This window comes from Bombus huntii, chromosome 15, assembly GCF_024542735.1.
Source record: "Bombus huntii isolate Logan2020A chromosome 15, iyBomHunt1.1, whole genome shotgun sequence".
Taxonomy (NCBI): Eukaryota; Metazoa; Arthropoda; class Insecta; order Hymenoptera; family Apidae; genus Bombus; species Bombus huntii.
The window spans coordinates 8,206,472-8,228,186 of record NC_066252.1 but is presented as its reverse complement, the minus strand read 5'-3'; the positions used below and the strand labels follow the sequence as shown (position 1 = coordinate 8,228,186).

General features: G+C 38.0%; 1 protein-coding gene across 4 annotated transcripts in view; it reads right to left on the bottom strand.

Moving 5' to 3' along the window:
• The window catches only part of LOC126874029 (pleckstrin homology domain-containing family G member 3), a 99,115-nt gene that overhangs the window by 35,350 nt on the left and 42,050 nt on the right, over positions 1 to 21,715 (bottom strand). The window contains exon 1 of one of the 4 annotated variants that reach the window (XM_050635591.1): positions 7,265 to 7,408. The exons of the other annotated variants lie outside the window; for them this stretch is intronic. The gene's annotated coding sequence lies outside the window, so the exon portion shown is untranslated. Of the gene's footprint in view, positions 1 to 7,264; positions 7,409 to 21,715 lie in introns of those variants that run through there. 4 annotated transcript variants of the gene reach the window in all.

Below are 21,715 nucleotides of genomic sequence, written 5' to 3'. Positions count from 1 at the left end.
AAATACCCAACATTTTTGAGAATCGACTGTTCTGAGAAGAGACTGTTCTCTTAAGAAGATTACTTTCCAATAATTTGAACGAAACAACAAAAATTAATCGAAATCAAATCGCCTATTGAAACTATAAATTTCTACTATAAATTCCTAGTCAGCTAACGACGATAATTCTCCTTTCGTTTATCCAACACTTTCTTCTTTATCCCAAAAATCCTTGAGATCGACTGACCGATTGCATTCTCCTTTTTATCGAGACAGGCGAGATTTTGAAAACTTGTGGAAATTCAGCGTATAAATTACGACAGTGAAATGAAATTCACGTTCGAAATGGACGTACAACCATAACGCGCAGTCGATAGTTAGCCCGTAACAAGGGACTAGTTCTAGTGAATCATTTCGTCCAATTACGAAACGCATATGACTCGATTGCTGGTCGAACAGCGCCAACTATGTGACGTCGATGCACTAAAATCCTCGCAGAACAGTCACGACGTCACAAATCAAAGATGAGGCACTGTCAAGGTTAGCGATCCTGCGGTCAACGCTAGAACAAAGACAACCCGCCAGCTCGTCTCGCACGCTTAACAACATCTTGCCGTGTTAACACTCTTATAACGAGAAAGAAAAGAAGCAACCGAACTGTTAACCATATTTTGCAACCATATTTTTCATCGCTCGAAAGATAATAACCAGCATAGCGCTCGTAACGTTGGAAAATTTATGAAATATGCGAAATATCAAATATATTGGGTTGGCAACTAAGTGGTTACGGGTTTTGTCATTACTACCTAATGATAAAACCCGCAACCACTTAGTTGCCAACCCAATATATAAAATACGCAAAGTATACTTGTAATACGTGGCGGTTGAAATAATTCTTTGCTGATAAGACACATTGACAAGACATTGATAAGACATTGGACAAATAGTCTAATTATAATTTACTACGGTCTTGTCTATTCTAATGGTTCAATTTTAATCGCTATTACGCGTAGACATTGTTACAGTCGTAAGGAATTAGTCATTGCTATAGTTGATGACAATGCTTCCCACTCTAACGAAGCATCTGCACTTTGTTAAAGACAAGTTGTCTCGATTGACGAACGAATCTACGTTGTTTCTCAAATTATCGTTACGACGATTGTTCTTCCAATTTCTATCATCGCTGAAACGAGCAACAGAAACGTTTGTTCAGAACTTGTAACTTCAAATTCTGTCACCAACTGGCGCCACGTAGAAATCGGCGGGTCAACGAAAACCAACCAGTCGGATTTCTCTCGTGTACTTTTCATATTCGTATTATGTTATTTCCTATCGTACAAAGGATTAAACTATAATCAACAATCGTAACCAGATTGTTGAGAATCGTGGATCTTAATCGCCAAAATAAATGTAAGGGAACACTTAGATTATACTTAGAATTGATATCAAAATAGTTTCAGATTTATCTAATATGTGATTGACAAGATATTCGTGGATATAAATTTGCACGCGCCTCAGCACTCTCTCTTTGTCTCACCATTTCCTATACCACACTACTCGACGAACAGTTGGATTTATCTGTTTTACGAGACGCTGTGCGCGCACATACTTCCACACACTCGTACTCATATATACGTGTCACCACTACGCGGCTAATCTAGTCTAGCACACAAAATTACACGTATCTCAATACAGATAAACCATAAAAGCAACTCCGTTAGGCGCATAATTTATTCGATAACCGAGTGGCCTCCTAAAGGTTCAACTTCGCCTCTGATAGCAGTCAGATCGCTGAAAAATTGCCTGACATTACACGTTGTAACGCTCGCACGGTAGTTTTCACGCCGCCGCGAACCAACCAAGTATCTGGTCGTCGCGGATTTCCAGTTATTTACGAGCATTATTCAGCGGCAGAATGGGCCGCGAAGCTGTAATTACGCGACGCGGAGGCGTGTTCCGCGCCTCGATTCCGCTGCGCGTCGAAAAAATCACCGAACAATCTCTATATTTATCAACGCTCTGGACACTGTTGCACGCTGGAGATCGTAGCCGACCCTCGACACTCGTCGAATCTTGAAAGCGGACGACGCGCGTGTGCTTTCGAAGGGCAGAGTGCAGATGAACGTATGGAATTAACACAGGCTTGACGCACGATAGCGATAATACGTAGGATGATACCGAACCTGGGTAACAACGAAGCTTAACGCTAACCGAATTTGAAATTCAATCTGAGATCGTACACGTTCATCGTTATTTCTTTTGTTCGTCTAACTTTATGTAAATTCTTATATATTGTCTGACCGATCCATTTCTTCTTTCCCTTTTCTTATTTTTTGCTTGTTTTTTAACGCGACAGGTCGTTTAACCGGTCGATAAATTTGCATCTTTTTCTAAAGTTCTCCGACTGGCACGTTGACTCCTCTGAACTCGGCTAAGATGTGACGAACTATAGTTGCATGCATCTGAATGTGGTATGCGTTTGCTTCGTCGTAAGCACTCGAACAATCCGACAGAGCCCGTGTCAGGTAACGCATAAACACAACGCAGTCTTATCGGATACTTTGAAGGAATACTTTCCAAGAATAAATTTCCTTCGCAATGATATTTTTTATAAATTGAGGGTATTTAAATGGAGTATCGTCTCGAGGGCCACAGAGTGCAGACGGAAGCCTACGAGAAACCAAATACGACAGGGAGCGAACGAATCTCATAATATTCGGTATATCGGACTTGTAGTTTGTTTTAACGCCGAATATGTCTAATGTTCAGTGAGAAGATTAGCGGGAAATGTACAGAGAATACATGCGAGGAGTGTTGAGACGAACGAAATTCCAAGTTTGAAAACGGAGGAATTGAAAATGAGGATGATCAGTTGGACTATCGTCCCTCCCTTATATCGCGTATAAAAATGAAAATATACGATCGATTGCTTTATTATTGGGTTGGCAACTAAGTGGTTGCAGATCCTGTGCCTGAAAGAGTTAACAGGCAGTTAAATGGCAAGTCCATTTTCAAGCGTGATTTATGGTTTCTAAAATTGACTTGTAAGATTGAACGATAATATAAAGGAGACTTCATCTCGCACAAGGAACTTGAGAAGCTTCATTTGTTTTATGTATAAATAGTATAAAGCTTCATTTGTTCGCATAGATGCCCATGGCATAAAAATGATACAAATATTGGATTGGCAACTATGTGACTGCGGATTTTGTCATTAGGTTGTATTGACAAAATCCGCAATCGCTTAGTTGCCAATCCAATATTATTTATGTAGTATCGGTGGAAAAAAGGCCTGTGATGGCACTCGACAGCAAATACCGCCGCTCGACACAAACTAGCGTCGGACGACGGTAGCGCAGTGGTTAGCGCCTTAGGTTGCGAACGTTCGGAACCCGGGTTCGAATCCCGACGACCGGGGAGTCCGATTTTTCTTCCACGATACAAAAAATTAGAAGAGTGGCCTACTCAGCAGCGACATCTTACAGCGCTTTAAGCAGCTCAAGATACTATTTCTTTCGGAAATAAAAGCAACGTAGGACAAAGTAAAATAGAAGAAGCTTAAGAGCTTCGAGTCACAGAGGTGTTGTTTCCACTTGTCCTTTCGTGTTCCTCGTGACAGTCCTAACGAAAGCTGGAAGAAAGGCGGCGACATGGAACGACTGGCCTCTCACGTCTCGCGACGCATAGAGAAGCTAAAAGGTTGGCAACTAAGCGATTGCGGATTTTGTCAATAGATGGTATTGACAAAATAGGTGGTATTGACAAAATCCGCAATCACTTAGTTGCCAACCCAATAGAAAAGCTACATAGGTACGATACGAGTTGCAACAGTTAGAAGTTTGACTTGCAATATATCTTGCAGATAAACAAACAGATATTTATTTGCATGGGTGGGATAAAAGTTGAAATTTGACAGGGATCTTCGAAACTTTAATAGCTTCGTATCTCCAAAATTTGTAACTTTCAGATCTTCGCATCTCTGTTCGTCGCAACGAACATCTCGATAGTCATCGACGACATTGTATCGCGACAATCTTTAAAATACTAATTTAGATTGGCGACTAAGTGATTGCGAATTTTGTCATTAGGTAGTATTGACATTAGGCAGTTTTGTCATTAGATAGTTGGCAACCCAATAAATACTCATCATGTCGTTGAATACGCATGCACAGTTGGAGGATCAAAAAATTTGAAGATTCGACATTTTATTTACATACTTATAGTTTATGCTGTCATACTGTTCGAATTAATTCCGTATAATGGGGAATTTATCGCGATATTATCGAATGAAAATGAAGTTGTACGGTTCCCATGGAACAGGCGAAATTTCCATGCAACGAATTTAATGAACATCGACAGTCATTGGGCGCGCTCTGGCACGACGGCCTACTTCGGCCTGGCGCCAAGCGTAAAACGGGAAAAGAATCGTACGATTCTTAGCTGTGCAATGTACGATCGACTCGATCAAACGATCGTCGAGCTCTGTTTCAGGTGAAACGTTCGACTCTGTTTCCTTATTGCCATATTTCCATTAACAGTTTCCTACGTTTCGATATGGAAATCTCGATTCAACGTTGATCTTCGGTGATGGCAAATTTTTATTTTCATTCGTGGGAAATTCAAAGGCGCGCAAATCTGCAAAATATCCAACATAGAGTGTTTTACTTTTTGTAATTTCAAATTTCAATGTTGAAAATGACAACGCGAGTTCGCGCTCGCTAACCATACGCAGATGCGCTAGTTACAATAAAAAGTAACTAGAAGATAGTTCTAGATATAATCGATAGGTTTAAGATATTCTTTTGTTTTTATCCCTAGCCCATGTAAGAAAGTGCAATAAAGGTTTTTCGGCTCAGAACGGTGTAATAGATTTATCCAACGGATAAAATAATAGCTATTGCGATCCTAACCTCTAAATACAGAAATAACAACATTTAATAATCCACGGAATAATTAAACTTGATTCATTTTTTCATCGTTGTGTAATTATATTACGAATTATACAGGGTGGTTGGTAATTGGTGGTACAAGCGGAAAGGGGGTGATTCTACGCGAAAAAAGAAGTCGAAAATATGGAATAAAAATTTTTCGTTCGAGGCTTTGTTTTCGAGAAAATCGACTTTGAATTTTCGCTCGGTACGCGTGCACTTTATCGCGTCTCGTTAGAACGGATCTCACTGTAGATCGTTGTCTCGATTGACGTTATTTCTTTAATTTTTTAAATTTTTATTCCATATTTTCGACTTCTTTTTTCGCGTAGAATCACCCTCTTTCCGCTTATACCATCAGTTACCAACCACCCTGTATAAGCGTCCATTAGGGATATTTGGTAGAAATAAAAATTTCCATTTCTTCGGCTATGCCCGTAAAGATAACCGTATGGAAACTCCCAACAGCTGAACCATCTTTCTATCGTCGTGTTTCTTCTTCCATCAAACTGCTCGATCACTGACTCGTGGCGAGCGTACGGTGTGGAAGGCAATCGGGTCGAATCGATGTTAGATAATCGCAGTTTTCCGACTCAGAGGCTTCAAAGTGGCAACCAAACCGGCAAAAGAAGGTCGCGGAGAATATATTTCGTCGCAATCATTAATTCTTACATCGATCGTAATTAATCGCAAACGCTGAACAGACGGCCATCAGAAAGACGACAAAATGTACAATGTGTTCGAATTTTTAAGGTTCCAACAAGTTACACAGATGAAATTTATTTTTCAATATATCGGTATTTACGTAGAGATCGGACTTTCTTAATTAAAAAAGTAGTGTTATTTGAGAGGATTACTCGTCGATGAGAAGCAATTGGGAAGATCGTCGAGGTAAATCATGGAATTGCACGAAAGTAAAATACTGTGTGAGAAACTGAGTGTTTTTGCAGTAATTGGTAATTGACAGCTACGCGAGTAGATTTGTACAGATTGATTGGGACAGTTGTTGAACTAGTAGCTAGTAGGTTAGCTGCTAGAACGGAAACTTGCTAGCGGCGAAAGAACTCGCGCGGTTGGAAAGCATCGTTGTAAAGTAAATCCACTTTTCAGTGTATTTGTGCTGCGATGGTTTTTGTAGAGAATAGGATTTTTGTACTTTTTAACTTTCGAATGGATAAAACTTTGGCTGTTTGTGTCGTCAGATGAAAATAGAAGTCTACGAAACTTTGAATCTTCAGATTGTCGAGATTCGTAGAATTTCAGGAAAAGGGATCTTCGAATTTTCAGATCGTCGAGATCTTCAAGATTCTCAAATTTCGGATCTTAACTTTAGGATTTCGGAAATTTTGCAACCTTAAAACCTGATCTGAAATTTTCAGGTGTTACAAATTTCTTGAAAAAGTTCAAAACTTGCCTCACATGTTCGATATTATCAAAAATTTAAACGTTGAGATCTTCGAACAACATATCAATTTTGAAGCCTCCGAACCTTTAAATTTCATAACTTGAACCCAGTTTTCAAATGTACAAATTTTCAAACCTTCGAGTCTTCAAATCTTGAAATGTACAGATTCTTAAACCTCCAAATCCTGGAATGCTCAAACATTTATAAACCTTCAAACCTTCAAACTTGTATACTTTATATATCAATCCTTCAAGATTTGAAATTTCGAAATGTGCAAATTGTCAAACCTCCAAGTCTTCGAATATTCAAACCTTTACAAACCTTCAAACCTTCAAATCTTCGAATCTTGAAATGTACAGATTCTTAAACCTCCAAATCTTGGAATGCTCAAACATTTATAAACCTTCAAACCTTCAAACCTGTATATCTTTATACATCAATCCTTCAAGACTTGAAATTTTGAAATGTGCAAATTGTCAAACCTCCAAGTCTTCGAATATTCAAACCTTTACAAACCTTCAAACCTTCAAATCTTGAAATGTACAAATTCTCAAACCTCCAAATCTTGGAATGTTCAAACATTTATAAACCTTCAAACCTTCAAACCTGTATACCTTTATACATTAATCAATCCTTCGAACGTTCAAACCTTTACAAACCTTTACAAACCTTTACAAACCTTCACAAACCTTCACAAACCTTCAAGCCTCCGATACCATAAATCTTCAAATATCTGATAATTCCCAAATTTCCAACGTTCCTCTCAACTTCTCAAATCCGCAACATCTGTAAATTTTATAATTTCCACGCGTAACGGACCATTTGCCCTGCCTCTTTCAATTCCAACCCGCTATCTACGTACAACAAACAAGCTAATACGTAGCTCTACCGCTACAAAATTTCTATGTAGCGCAAACTTCGACAATAACGCTAGAATCTTTATCTTTCTAACCTGTTAGCCGAACCTGTCGAGGTTCGCACGAGCATCTCCGGTATACGGTACGCGGTGTAACGTGTCTACGTAGCGGTCACGTGCCGGGCCGGGTATCCTCTCCCAGAAAGCGGGCTATGCCTCGTGCCGCGGCACAGATCGACGCGGAAAAATGCGCGTGGAATAATGCGTGCAGCAGGACGGCGCCAGTACGCGTTGCCCCTCGCTCCTCTTCCTCCTTGAACGACGCCGCGCGTCTCGCACAGACGACTGTGAACGAAGAAGTGGGGACTAAGGCTCCAAAGGAAGGGTTAAGAGAGAGGCATGTATCATGAAAGAGCAATAGAGTTGCGCACGAAAGTATTCCAACACTTGTGATTTTTCTTCATCTTATAGTTTCAATGTTACTTTATCATCAATAAAAGATCGTTTTAATACATTTTTATGCAAATTTCATATTTTTTTTTTCCCACCATATAATTCATTCCGCTGTCCTCGTCGGCTCTACGATGACCCGGAACTGATGTCACATTTCGATGAATATTATTAAAATATCGATCATTTTTAAATACGGGTATCCGACGATAGTTAGGTATAACGCGGTAATTAGGTTCCGGAAAAATGTATTATACGAAACGAGGAACTGACGCGAAGTAGTGTTGGGTTGGCAACTAAGTGATTGCGGATTTTGTCATTAGGTGGTATGGACAAAATCCGCTCGATTTAGAGCAAACTTGAAATTGTTCGAGTTGTGCCATTATCAATGCCAAGTTACGTAGAAAAGCACCGTGTACTTTTGCACATTTTCTAAACATTTTCCTATTATGCACGTTCTGTGCGATTTGTCGCTTTCGAGTTTCCTGTAAATCCATAGAAATCTGCAATCTGATGATGGAATACCTTGTTAGGTCTAGAGATTTATCTTCTAAAAAATGCCTGATGTAAGTTGATATATAGCTATACTAAATCATTTTATATATTTTCTCCGCGTGTAAAAGAGAATAAAAAACAAAACAAAAAATTCAAAATTGATACACTAAGAATAGTAATTTTTGTGCTAGCAATTTTCTACCATATTGTCTGCTATAGCAATCTGTTTCGTGCCATATATTATATCCGTTGCTCTTATTAAATGTAAATCCATTTTGTTAAATTACTATGTCCTTTTTTTACACTCCTTATTTTATGAACTTTCTCTTGCCCACCACTGTATGTTATTATGCACTAAATTATCTTGTAATTTATATCACATATATATATATATATATCACATATATATGTGTGGCATGATTATTATTATTATTATTATTATTACTACTATAATTCGTATCTGGTGTTCAGAACGATTCGAGTGATTTCTCGTCGATTCGTTCGACAGCTACCGTACGGAGAGGATTCGATGAAAACAGCTCGTCGGCGTTTTTTCGAGGCCGACAACACCGCGGAGAATGATCAGAACGAGCAATCCCATGCGGAGGCGCCGCCACTCCGAGAAAAACGATCTGGCGAGCAGACATCCGAGACAACTTGCTTTCTTTTTCCTGCCCTTCCCTCTCCCGCCTTTCCAACAACCGCTGTCGTCCACCCTGTTTCACTCCGTCTCTCCACTTTTCATTTTTCACTCTTTTTCGTCTTGATCCGTTTGTCGCCTTTTTTGCTACTCCCCCCATTTTTCTCTGTTTTTCCCAGTTAACCCTTCCCCATTCTCATTTGCATTCTATTCTTCGGCTTTTTCATCCTGGTTAAGTAGCTTCTTCTATATAGTCCTTGCGTCTTTCTATTTTCTCGATCTTCTGTGATAGATGTAATGGCGTGTAAAGAAAAAGTTGAAATTGATACGCTTTGAATTTTAGTAATCGCTGTGCTGAACATTTTTCTATCATATCCGTATAGTAGATTAGAAATTTAGGTTAAATTTTACTTTACGGGTCGAAAAATTGTCCATCTTTTTATTCGCCTTCTTATGGTTCTTGGATCATAGAATCTGTAAATTCAAATTTTAATGCGCGCAATTCACCGGTACGGAGGTTGCGACTGTGTGAAACCGAGCATTTTTCGGATATTTTACACGGTACTTTACGCCTGATTGCCTTTTGTCCATCATCCGATTGATACGCAGGAATAAGCATTGAACTGAACTTTGTCGGAAATTAGTTTGACTAGCCTAATCGGAGGATAAAGAATAGTTCAAACCGAATTCGGTATTCACGATTCAAAATGCCGCCACAAAATGGCAGCCATGGCACGGGGATTTCTTTACAGCGGCTCTGCCCATTGGATAATCATGGATAAAAACCAATATGGCGTCGGTGCAAGGTCTAACCTAAAATCTAACCTGGAACCTAACCTAAAGTAACCTGAAAATGTACCTCAGCTTTATATAGACATGTAACTTTCGAACCAGTGTGTTCCGCGTCTTAAAACTTACATTTTCAGATTCTACACGTCGAAACCTACGAGGTTGCGAATAAAAAAGCAAATAACTTTAGTCCCCCAAAGCGAAGTTCAGCCCAAAGGAGGATGGTAAAAAATAGCCAATTTCTGTGTCGTTTTATAGATTCCAAGGAATTATAAAACATAATTTTTTACCGGAAAGTTCCAAAAGAGAACAATCGAAATATAAAGCCAACAGAGCGAAACATTGGAAATCGTTAACTTCGACTAATCATAACTTCGTAACAAACGATTTCGATGAAATTCGAAAATTCAAATGCTGTTTTGTACATGAAAGTTGATACTTTTATCGTTATTTTGTGATTACTATGCCAATTGTATTATGCCTAGTAAGGCAAACTATAAATATTAAGTCTAAAAAAAAAAGGTGTTACACGATGTTCTTTTCTTTATTGGACAGTCTGTTACCAATTTAAGTATTTTTCCATTTAATTAGAAATTAATAGACGGAATTTGATTGTGACTTTTTATGAAAAATTTATTACGTTTTACGGTCGACCGATGCTGTTTTCACCTGGCAACGAGCAAAGTATCGAAAGTGAGGAGAGGTTTAATGATTATTAGGCTTACGCAAAGGGAGGCAAATTTCTCGTTGGGAAATTACATCACGGTTTGGTGAGTCGTGTAACGATTGTCTCAATTTCTCGCTATCTTTCCATCGACTGAACTTGACTTTGATTAGGGAAGGCTATTCTTGGAACAATTTTCGTAAATATCTTTGGCCACGAAGGAAGTGCCACGAATTTATCTTATCTTCATTGAACCCAATTTAATTCTTGCCGGACCGTCGCGTCGTCTTGGTGCCATCCTTCAGATGGTTTCGAAATTTAATGGCTGCTCTTCTAAAAAAATAACCTAATCACCGTTCAACTTTAGCTTTAGGAGAAATAACAAAGTTTAAAGCTTCTTGCTTTCAGTAATTTTCTAAATTTGAATCGTCATAGATAAGCTAATACTTTTTACCGTTTCAGAATTTCGGAAAAATCTCAAAGTATATTAAACAATGTTGCAACAGAAATGAGAATTATTTCTTTTTCTTTTTTGAAGAAATTAATACTATTTCACCTATTAATCGTGTACATGTATGTGTATTCTTCTCAGTATGTGTACACTTCCAAATTTGAGAATCACTATTTGGAATCTGTTACATCTTGCTATTGCATAAATCCAGGAGAAAGTCACGCAAGTAAAAGTAGGGAAAATCGATGAAATTATGTACCCAAGACAAGCATTGACGAATTGGTTGGGCACCAAAAATTTCAAAAAGCGTAGCTAAGCATTTCAACCTGCGAATGGCTCGTAAAAATAACATTCACGACCAGACCTTGAAGATACATATTGTATAATACCAAGTTACCTAAATAATTATATTAACATGGAAACGCTATTAATATGTAACAATTTCTGAAATTTACGGCACCTGTAACGCTACTAATATTACATCTTAACAATCTACTATGTATCTTTAATCTATTCACCAATAACCTGATCTCAATTTATCTCCAATAGAAATGTCCACTTATAAAGACAGTATCCCCTAATCCCTAAAATCCATCTATTAGGAAAAAAAGAACCAAAAAGAAAAATAGAAGAAAAAGAGGGAGAGAGAAACCTGACCCCAACCTAACCCCAAACGTCACACATGAAAATCTGTCCATTCATAGATCAACAAGGAATTTGCTTTGGATAGAAAATTTGCAGAAAATCATCGAGCGAATCGCGCGGAACGATCAGGGGCTGGGCCCAGGCGATCACGGGAGCGTTTTACCATTAAATGGAACCAATCGGCCGGGCGACATTTGTCAAGGGAAAGGGCGCGTCACTTTCTCCGCTGTCGGGAGTAATTCAACCACGAACGCGAGGAGCCAGCAACGCGACGGCCCTCTCTTCCTCCCAAAAAAAGGGGAGGAACATCGGCAGTGGCTGGTCACGAAAATAACTCAGATCGATTTTTCAGCGGAGGCTCAGCGGGTTTCCAAAAAAGGACACAAAGGTGCTCTTGTGCGCGCACACGTCGTTAACCTACAATTTTAAAAGCCGGTCAACTCTTTCCACCTGAATACTCGTCCAGCAAGTGGATCGTCCTGCCCGCAGGTGCACCCGGATCGAAAAGGCTTGACGTTCTTTCAAATGAAATCTGTGTACAGGACGCCTGGAGTATCTCACCGCTTTTGAATTTCGCGCCAATTTTAAAAGGGCCGATTAGAACCGGGCGCGTCGATTCGTTGCTTGCGGACGATACGACTTTTTAGGGGAAAAACGTGTTTCTCTGGGGTAAATGGACGTTTTATGGACTTTAAATTTCGCGTCAATTTTGAAGGAAATATATCATTAGAATCGGTTACGTCAACTCGCTGATTATGAAAACGTGCTTTCTAAATGAGGTCTCTGTACAAGATGCGCAGAGAATCCTACCGCTTTTGAATTTCGCGCCAATTTTAAAAGGGCCGATTAGAACCGGGCGCGTCGATTCGTTGCTTGCGGACGATACGACTTTTTAGGGGAAAAACGTGTTTCTCTGGGGTAGATGGACGTTCTCTGGACTTTGAATTTCGCGCCAATCTCGAAGGGAGTAATTAAAACTAGTTTCCTCGGTTTGTTAATTATGCGCAAGATTCAGGAAAAAGACCTGTTCTTCGGATTCAATTAGAATTCTTCAAACTTCAAATTTCGCGCCAATTTTGTAGGCGGTGATCGAATTTGGAGGTCTCGGTTCGTTGATCACGAACAAGATTCAGAATAACAAATTTGTTTAAGGTCAAATATCCGACATCGAGTAAGAGGAGATCACTTTCATCGCTACCTCCCTCGCAAGGAATTAGAAGAAGGAAATAAAAAAGGAGAGAAAGAAAGAAGTGAGAGTGTCTCCGGGAGGACGTGAACCTTCACGTAACGAGGCGATCGAGTTACTCAGAGTCGGAAGCTGTGCTTCGGCCAATTTTATCGGCGATCGATTTTCTATTTCCCACGGCTCCGCACGTCGAGCCAGTATTTTCTATTCCAAAAATAGAAAATCTCTCGCTCCAATCAAATTAGATCCGATCCGAGAGAATTTATAGAAATCAACGACTCTAACTTTCTAACGTGTTGAAATATTTTTAAAAGGTTGACATATTAAACGAATATGTTATAGCATAATAATAATCGTACACATTATATCGCATATATATATATATATATATATAGATACAAGAATATACAGAAAAAGTATTGGATTAAAGTGATGAGAAAATAATTTGTCACATGTTTTGATACAAGTCGATTAGGAATACGATAAATAAGATGAATATAAATTAAGAGTAAAATTAAATATGGTACATAAAAATATAGATATTTTTTAATGTATCGAAAATGAAATAGAAATTAAACGCGACACAGTGTAATAATAAAAATATACATATATATTATGTTATAACAATTCTTAGAAAGCAGCTGGCAGGAAGAGCAATAGCTCGAAAGGGAAACGAGGGGATTTATTAGGGGCACGTTCCGAGTATTTATTAAATATTCCTGCTACGAGCCGGCTGGCTGGTAAGTAATAAAAATTACATTCGAACGAACGCGACGTTTCTAATTGTCGTATTTATTGAACCTCCCGTCGAAGGCGCTGAAAGGGCCATTCAGCAGAGTTCAGCCAGACTATTCGCGATTTCCTCACACCGAACACGATATCGCGCCAGACCCCTCCGTTACCCCATAAACACTAAAAATACCCGTGCTATTACCTTCTTCAAACACTAGCGCCTGCTCCATCGTATTCTTTCGGAAAAAATCAGAGAAACAGAGGGTCGAAACAAGTTGTTGGTAAATTGGCGGGAAATTTGAAATTCTTACTAACATCGTCAAATAATCTACATACGTAAATATTATCGTGGTTATATTCTTTCGTTGTATCGGGGCTTATGCATATTTGTATAGTCTCTTCGATAATGTACATATATGGAAATGTATTTGTACACAGATAGTTAAAATATAAATTCAATTCAAAAGGAGAAGAGAGAAATTATTAGGTCGAACATGTCGGAAAATCTTCAACTGTAAAAAGATATTTAGAAAAATTCTTGAAATCCTCAAGTGGTACAATATCTTACATTAGAGGAGAAATATTTTGCAAAAAAAATCTCTGGAAACTTTGAAACAGGAAATCATGAAATACTAAACACGTGAAATGTTAAATACGAGATCCTAACCTCTAAAAAAAGGATGCTTGTAATTGGCAATTTGTGTAAAAAACATTTTTAAGCAATTTTTAAGAGATCTGGCAAATTTGTAAATAGGAAATCATGAAATACTAAACGCGTGAAATGTTAAATACGAGACCCTAACCTCTAAAAAAAGATGCTTGTAATTGACAATTTGTGTAAATAATATTTTTAGGCAATTTTTAAGAGATCTGGCAAATTTGTAAATAGGAAATCATGAAATACTAAACACGTGAAATGTTAAATACGAGATCCTAACCTCTAAAAAAGGATGCTTGTAATTGGCAATTTGTGTAAAAAACATTTTTAAGCAATTTTTAAGAGATTTGACAAATTTGTAAATAGGAAATCACGGGATACTAAACACGTGAAATGTTAAACGCGAAATCCTAACCTCAAACGAGAAATATTTATAATTTACAATTTGTTATTTAACAAATCGTCTTATTATCATTTAACTTTCAATCGGTAGGGAAGAAAAAGTATAAAAACACAGTATAAATTACATAATAGTTTACGTAGCTGTAGCATGTGTGAATTTACTCGTAGAAGGTGAGCTTTTTTCGCGGATAGAATCAAACTATCGTTAAAGATACCGTGGCCACCGGAAGAGCGACGATTAGGATTGCTAATACCCGAGAGATAAATGTGGCAAGCCGCTAATTAAGAACGTCGATAGATCACGCTTCGGCTAATGTCGAATTTTGCATATCGCCGCTCTGTGGGAAAGATCGATCGCTATGCACACGATCGGCTTTGTTAATTAAAAGAAGCAACCGATCGCTGAAACACTTTCTTCGGTGATTTTATTTCAACGAAAATTACGTAATGCAGCGGCATTTACATCGTTAGTTTCACGGTTGAAGTCGAGGAGGTTAATTGTTTGAAGTATTGTTAATTACTATTGCGTAGTATGTTCGAATTTTAATGAATATTCAAGCAGTCATTTCGTAGTAGTAACGTGTACACTTTGCTAAATATTTGATTCTCGGTGTTGGAATTTTGGCGCACTCGAGGAGCTTTAAGCGTTTCGTATCTTGGAAGATATTCAAAATTTTGTGTTTATAAACGTTGGCAAATGTTCAACTAATACGTTTCCCAAATACTTGGATTGTAGCGTTCCGGATACGAAAATATTAGGTTGTCCGAAAAGTTTCTTTCGTTTCATAAGATGATAATAGATGAACAACAATTCCTGTTTTGTATTATTTTATTGAATTAGGTATGACCCAATTCGTTCTATTTCTATTATTATGTTCGTGCATAATTCAATAAACTGATATAAAACAAAAAACATTGTGCGTCTATTGTTAATAATATTATATAAATATTTCGATATATTACACAATTCGAGTAGATACGAAACATGTAACAATTCGATACGTCTGTGTGTATATTGTTGGGTTGGCAACTAAGTGATTGCGGACTTTGTCATTAGGTGGTAATGACAAAACCTAACCCCAACCTAACCCCAACCTAACCTCAACCCAATATTTACTGTAGCGAGACTACAAGTCTAGTACAATCTTCGTTTACGTAAGCGTGCATTTAAAAAATTGGTGATTAAGATATCGAAAAATTGCAACGGTTTAAGTTCGAGGATATCAGGGCAATAACTTTGGAAAGTGAAACATTCAAATGTCCAAACATTCTGATTACAATATATCCATTTTCAAAATATTGCAATGTTAACTTTGAACGCTTGCAAATTTTAATGTTTCTGTCGTCGCAAGTATGGAAATATTCTAAGCTAAAATAGTCGGAATATTTAAAACTTGCAAATATTTACGTCGTAACATCGCAAACGCGAAAATATCCCAAGCCAAACGTTACACGACTTTCCAACAGCCGATAACCCAAACGCGTAACTCTCAAACTTCGTCAAACATCGAAACAACGAACGTTGAAACTGTGAAAAATGTTTCTAATTCGTAACGAACCTCGAAATATCCCACTCTATCAACAAAAAAAAAAAAAAAAAAAAAAAAAGAGAAACCACCCGCATATTCCATCTAGGACGACGATTCAAACTCTAATATAAAATTATTGCATTGATCGTATATACCGGTGATAATGATCATTGTTTCTCCAAAGTGGTTTCTAAACAACGACGATAAATCGTGACGACAATGGCTGCGAATAAAGTTGGCTCTGAGAGCCCGACGATTATCCTTCGTTATCGTAGCTAGTTATCCCGTTGAACTAGAAGAAAAAGCCAGGGATGGGCGAACGTTGCAATTCAATTGTTCGAGGCTGAGGCAACTCGCTAATTACAAAACAAACGCGGCGATTCCGCGTAAATGCGCGCGTGTGCTTTCTAATTACGTGCACCACAGCCCGTCGTTCCACCGCATTAATCCGTCGAGTATCACCGATGCAACTGCGGTTATGAGCTTAATCCTCGTATTTAACGTGAATGAACACACAACATGGCGCCTAATCCCCTTTACCTTTTTCGTTTTGAGCAAAGATATTAGGTTGGCAACTAAGTGATTGCGGATCTTCTCATTAGGTGGTAATGACAAGATCCGCGATCACTTAGTTGCCAAACCAATAGCTACAGTTGCGGGCCATGTTACTAAAAATACCTATATACCATGGAATTATCTTTAGAAATATATCGTGTATTTTTGTACGAGACACCTCGCATGATATTATATAGTAAAATGTATAAAAGTGATTTGAGAACCAACGTGGAAGTTTAAAAATGTTTACCGTGTTTGTAAGTTAGCTTGGAAGTTACATGGCGTATAAAAGTTAGTGTACAGCCATGAATAGGTAAGCTTAACCGGTTGCCGATTTCTGACGAGTATACTCGTTACGAAGAAATGACGATATTTCGTGTTACGACGAGTATACTCGTCGGGCGTGAAATGTAGTTAGAGTTCGCCGTTTAAACAGGAATTTCAGTGAAAAATAAAGTATATTTCTTAAATTTGAAGATGTTCCGAATATTTGCAGATAAATTGGAATAAATAATGCTACTAATGAGATTTCAGAATCTTTCGTATAAGGAATCAAATCTTCTCTTACATTTTACCAGGAAATAAAGAATTCTATTCCAAACGTTTCCTTCTTTTTCCATAAAGACAATAAGTAACCAACGTTATTACAGGTTCTCAAGCATCGCATAAAAAGTGCGCAAAAGCGTTCGAGTACTTCCCTGAACCATTGCACACGGAATATCCCAAACGACGAACCGTTTTCGTTTTTCAAGCAGTCACATCGTATTATACGATATCTCGAGCGCGATGCAGATTTCACGAAGACACACGCGAATAATAACCAGCCCGATATCCTCGTCTCGTTTCTATTATTAACGATCGACCTTAATTTCACGTGCGGTTCGAAAACATTTGCCTCGGCAGTCACCGTAGGGCCACAGTTTCCAAGTAGTCACTGGTCGCCATCGCGTTAATCGTTCTCCCAGTCTTACGTACGTGCCTAAGAACAATGACGGCCAATTGACGTAATTAGAACGGCGGGTTTACAGTACGAATCAAACGCAGCTGTTCGCCCGCGCATATTACTGCACGCATAATATAATTCGCCGCGTTTCGTCCTCAAAATTCTCATAAAGAGTGACTAGCTCTTCCTACAGCGAACCATCTCATAGCCTTGTCCGTAATTTCTCATTTCTTCCTCAATTTTTCCAGCCCTTGAACATGTTGGAAGTTGTTAGAAGCTGTTGAAAGCTGTTGGAGGCTGTTGGGAGCTGTTTGGGGCTGCTGGAGGCTGTTGGAGGCTGTTGGAAGCTGTTGGAAGCTATTGGAGGCTGTTGGAAGTTGTTGGAAGCTATTGGAGGTTGTTGAAAGCTGTTGGAAGGAGTTGGAGACTATTGGAAGTTGTTGGAAGTTGTTGGAAGTTGTTGGAAGTTGTTGGAAGCTGTTGGAAGCTGTTGGAGGTTGTTGAAAGCTGTTGGAAGGTGTTGGAGACTATTGGAAGTTGTTGGAAGCTGTTGAAAGCTGTTTAAAGCTGTTGGAAGCTGTTGAAAGCTGTTGAAAGCTGTTTAAAGCTGTTTAAAGCTGTTGGAGACTGTTGGAAGCTGTTGGAGGTTGTTGGAGGCTGTTGGAGACTATTGGAAGTTGTTGGAAGTTGTTGGAAGCTGTTGGAAGCTGTTGGAAGCTGTTGGAAGCTGTTGGATATTCATTGGCTAAACGAGCGTCGAATATGTCTCGGCTAAACGAGCATCGAGTGTGTATTGACTGAATTAGAGCATCGAATTGCTTCGTCTAATCTCCACTGAGTAATTCCAACCACAACGAACATGGTAAATTACCATATTATACGGCAATCCACGATTCGATGATTCGATTCGTCCGATCTGGCAAGCCGAAGGTTGCAGACAGCGTTTGTACACGATGGAGCGGATTTTTTTATTAGTAGGCGGCGTCTTTTTTATCAGCGCTGCTCTTTTTTATTAGCAGGCTGCGTTCTTTTTTTATCAGTAGATTGCACACTCGTAGGTTTACGAATATGACTTAACCCTTTACACTGCTATGTCGAATGTGACGCGACATCAGTTTTTATCTCAGGAGCTCCTTTGTTTCAGCCCCGCCTTTTTTTGTGAAACGTGCGAAACGAGGATTGGAAATTGTTTCAAGATATATCGTACACTTAAAAATTAGAAAATACAACAATAGTGTGAATAAAAGTGGTATTTAAGTGAATTTGTTTCTTCCTTCATTTATTTAAATTGTCTTATCTTTTACTTAAAGTAAATTTCAAATAAAACACTTAAAAGAGTTGGGAGCTACTTCCCAACGAAATTGAAATAAAATTCAGAGTGCAAAGGGTTAAAAAACTAAAGACCATCGTTTTATTTACTAACTAGCACGAGTGGCGCTATATTTTCTATATTCTTATGTATTAGCATTTATTATTATTATTCCACACTTGCTGAGTAGCATAGAAAACAGAATTACACTGGCATGGTAATTTTTCGATTTTCACAAAATTCTTCTGTCTGAATAAAGACCATATACCATTCGTATATTAACTGATATGTGGATGCAATAATAAATTTGCAAAGACATACAAATAGCGTTTGCAGAGACAATGAATGATTCGAGTCTTCTGTTTGCTATTTAGAATTTATTTCAGTACTTTTCTTTTCTTCTTCTTTTTCTTCTTTATCGACGAAACGTAAGTACAGTGAACTGTGTTCTTTTGTAACGTAGAAACCGATCGGTGTAACGAAGGTCGTGGTGTTTGTGGCCTCGAACGCGGTACCAGTGGCTTTTCGTCGGCTTCCACAGAGATATTAGCTAAGCGAACGGCTACGTACATATATGGAGGTGAAACAGCCGGTTCACAAAGGACATTCCATTCCATCTTACGCTGGCTGCATTAGCTTTGAACCACCGTGGCTACCTACCTCTTCGATGCCACAGTCGGAAGGTTGAAATAGCGTGTGCCCTCGGCTTTGATATTCAGAGCTGCCATACGGAAGGTGAAATTTCACGGAAGCGAAAGAGAAATTTTATTTTGTAACATTTTTATTAGAAATTCATTATTTTTATTAGAAATCATTTTAAAGGAAGTGTAATTGTTCGAATTTTGGGGGAAATTCTGAAGGTATCGCAAATCGACGGAATATCGAAAAATATTGCAATATCGTCGCTTCTAAATTTTAATGAATTTTAATCAAATTCTCTAGGCGGATGGATAGAAAACTTGAATAATGTTTTTTCGGTTTCTCTGAAATTTTGTAGCTGGCCAAAATATCCAGCAACATAGCAAACGCTATTCCTGAATCCTCATAGGAAAGTGTATCGGAACTGTAGTTTTTCGATCTTGATGAAATCTAGACGAATAAAAATCGATCGAGTTCCATGTTATTTTTAAACTTTGATGAGAAGATAAAACTCTGATCAAATACGAATGTTTGATAAAGTTAGAAAAATTCCAAATAAAATTAAATCGAACAATACGTATTTCTATGCTATTATAAACAATCGTGTACCATTTTTGCTCCACGAATTTTAAAAAAGATACCTCCACGTGTCCATTGCCCACGCTTAACATATTTTCTCATCACTGGTAAAATCAGAAAAATTCCAAATAAAATTAAATCGAACAATACGTATTTCTATGCTATTATAAACAATCGTGTACCATTTTTGCTCCACGAATTTTAAAAAAGATACCTCCACGTGTCCATTGCCCACGCTTAACATATTTTCTCATCACTGGTAAAATCAGAAAAATTCCAAATAAAATTAAATCGAACAATACGTATTTCTATGCTATTATAAACGATCGTGTACCATTTTTGCTCCACGAATGTAAAAAAAAATACTTCACGTGTCCATTGCCCACGCTTAACATATTTTCTCGTCATTGGTAAAATCAGAAAAATTCCAAATAAAATTAAATCGAACAATACATATTTCTATGTATTTTATATTCTTCACGAATGTAAAAAAAAAGAAAACAAAAAATACTTTCACGTGTCCATTGCCGCCCACGCTTAACATATTTCCTCATCGCCGTGCCTCTCGCGTAACGTTCTACAAACTAGAAATTTCTCTGGGAAACTCGATAAAGTGAGACAAATTCCTGCGGATCGCCGTCGAAAATTCTGAATAACCTGTCCGTGACAGGGCACACGCTATTTTATATCCAATTGCAGCGCGTCCATTGCGAAACTACGTTCTGTTTACGACGCTTTCCGACTGCTGTAATATATGCGCGCGTGAAAGTGGTCGTCGTAGAGTCCAAGTCCGACATCGACGCGGTGTCACGAAGGGAAAAAAGTCAGACGCGTTTAATAATGACCTAATACTAGGTCGGCATTAAATTTGAACGAGAGATCCGTCGAACGACATCGAACACCGTGTACGGCCATTCGATACACCAGCCAGTTGGCAATGGCGAGGATTCTTGCGTTCGAATAGTAACACAGTAACTAAATACGCGCAATCTGTGCGTGGAAAAATTGAAAGAGACGTAAAACTAGCTAAGCGATCGGAAAACATCAGTTTTGTTGAAGTCGAATTAATTTTGATCGTGTGTTAGATTTGTTACGGTGGGTTAGCCGTAGGATAATTAAGCTAATTCAAATAAAATTAGGCAAATTATGAAAACTAGCCGATTCTAACAAAACTAACGTTTGTATCGAAATTGGACTAATTTTAATTTTGACGTAGAAAAATTGATAGAAAAAATGAATACAGAAGATTTTAATACAAAAGTTACGTTGATTTTAATCTTAGTACAGTTTTAATGAAATTAAATTTTAAGTTCAATTTTGCGATGTTTAAGCTAATTTTAATAAATGTAATACAATTATGAAGACTAGCTAATTCTAAGGAAACTAATTTTTCTACTGAACTGAAGCTGATTTTAATTTATCATACAGCCACATTGAAATAGATTAATTTCAGGGTAGTCAAACTGATAAAAATTACGTAAATTAACCAGGTAATTTAACAGAGCTGACTTTTTTTTATCGAAGACGAACTAATTTTATTGATAATCTGATTATTAGAAACTTTTGATGGAGAAGCTTAATTTTTCCATTCACCGAAGATCAATTTTCCTAAGAGGACCAATTTATTTCGGTCAAATGAAAAGTTCGAAGCTTCTTCAAGTTGTAACAGAAAAAGGAGAAACGTTTTTTCGAAACGAGCAAAGGCTAAGGGAAAACTGGTCGACCGTACGTGTTGCTCACCGAACTCGGACTCGTAAACTTACGAAATATTGTTTGCCCAGATTATTAGAATAACGTGAAAGCAGAAGTATGTTGCCGATACTTGTTTCGAATTACCATCGATTTATATTCTTCGTTTGCTGCATCTTCCACCATTTGTTT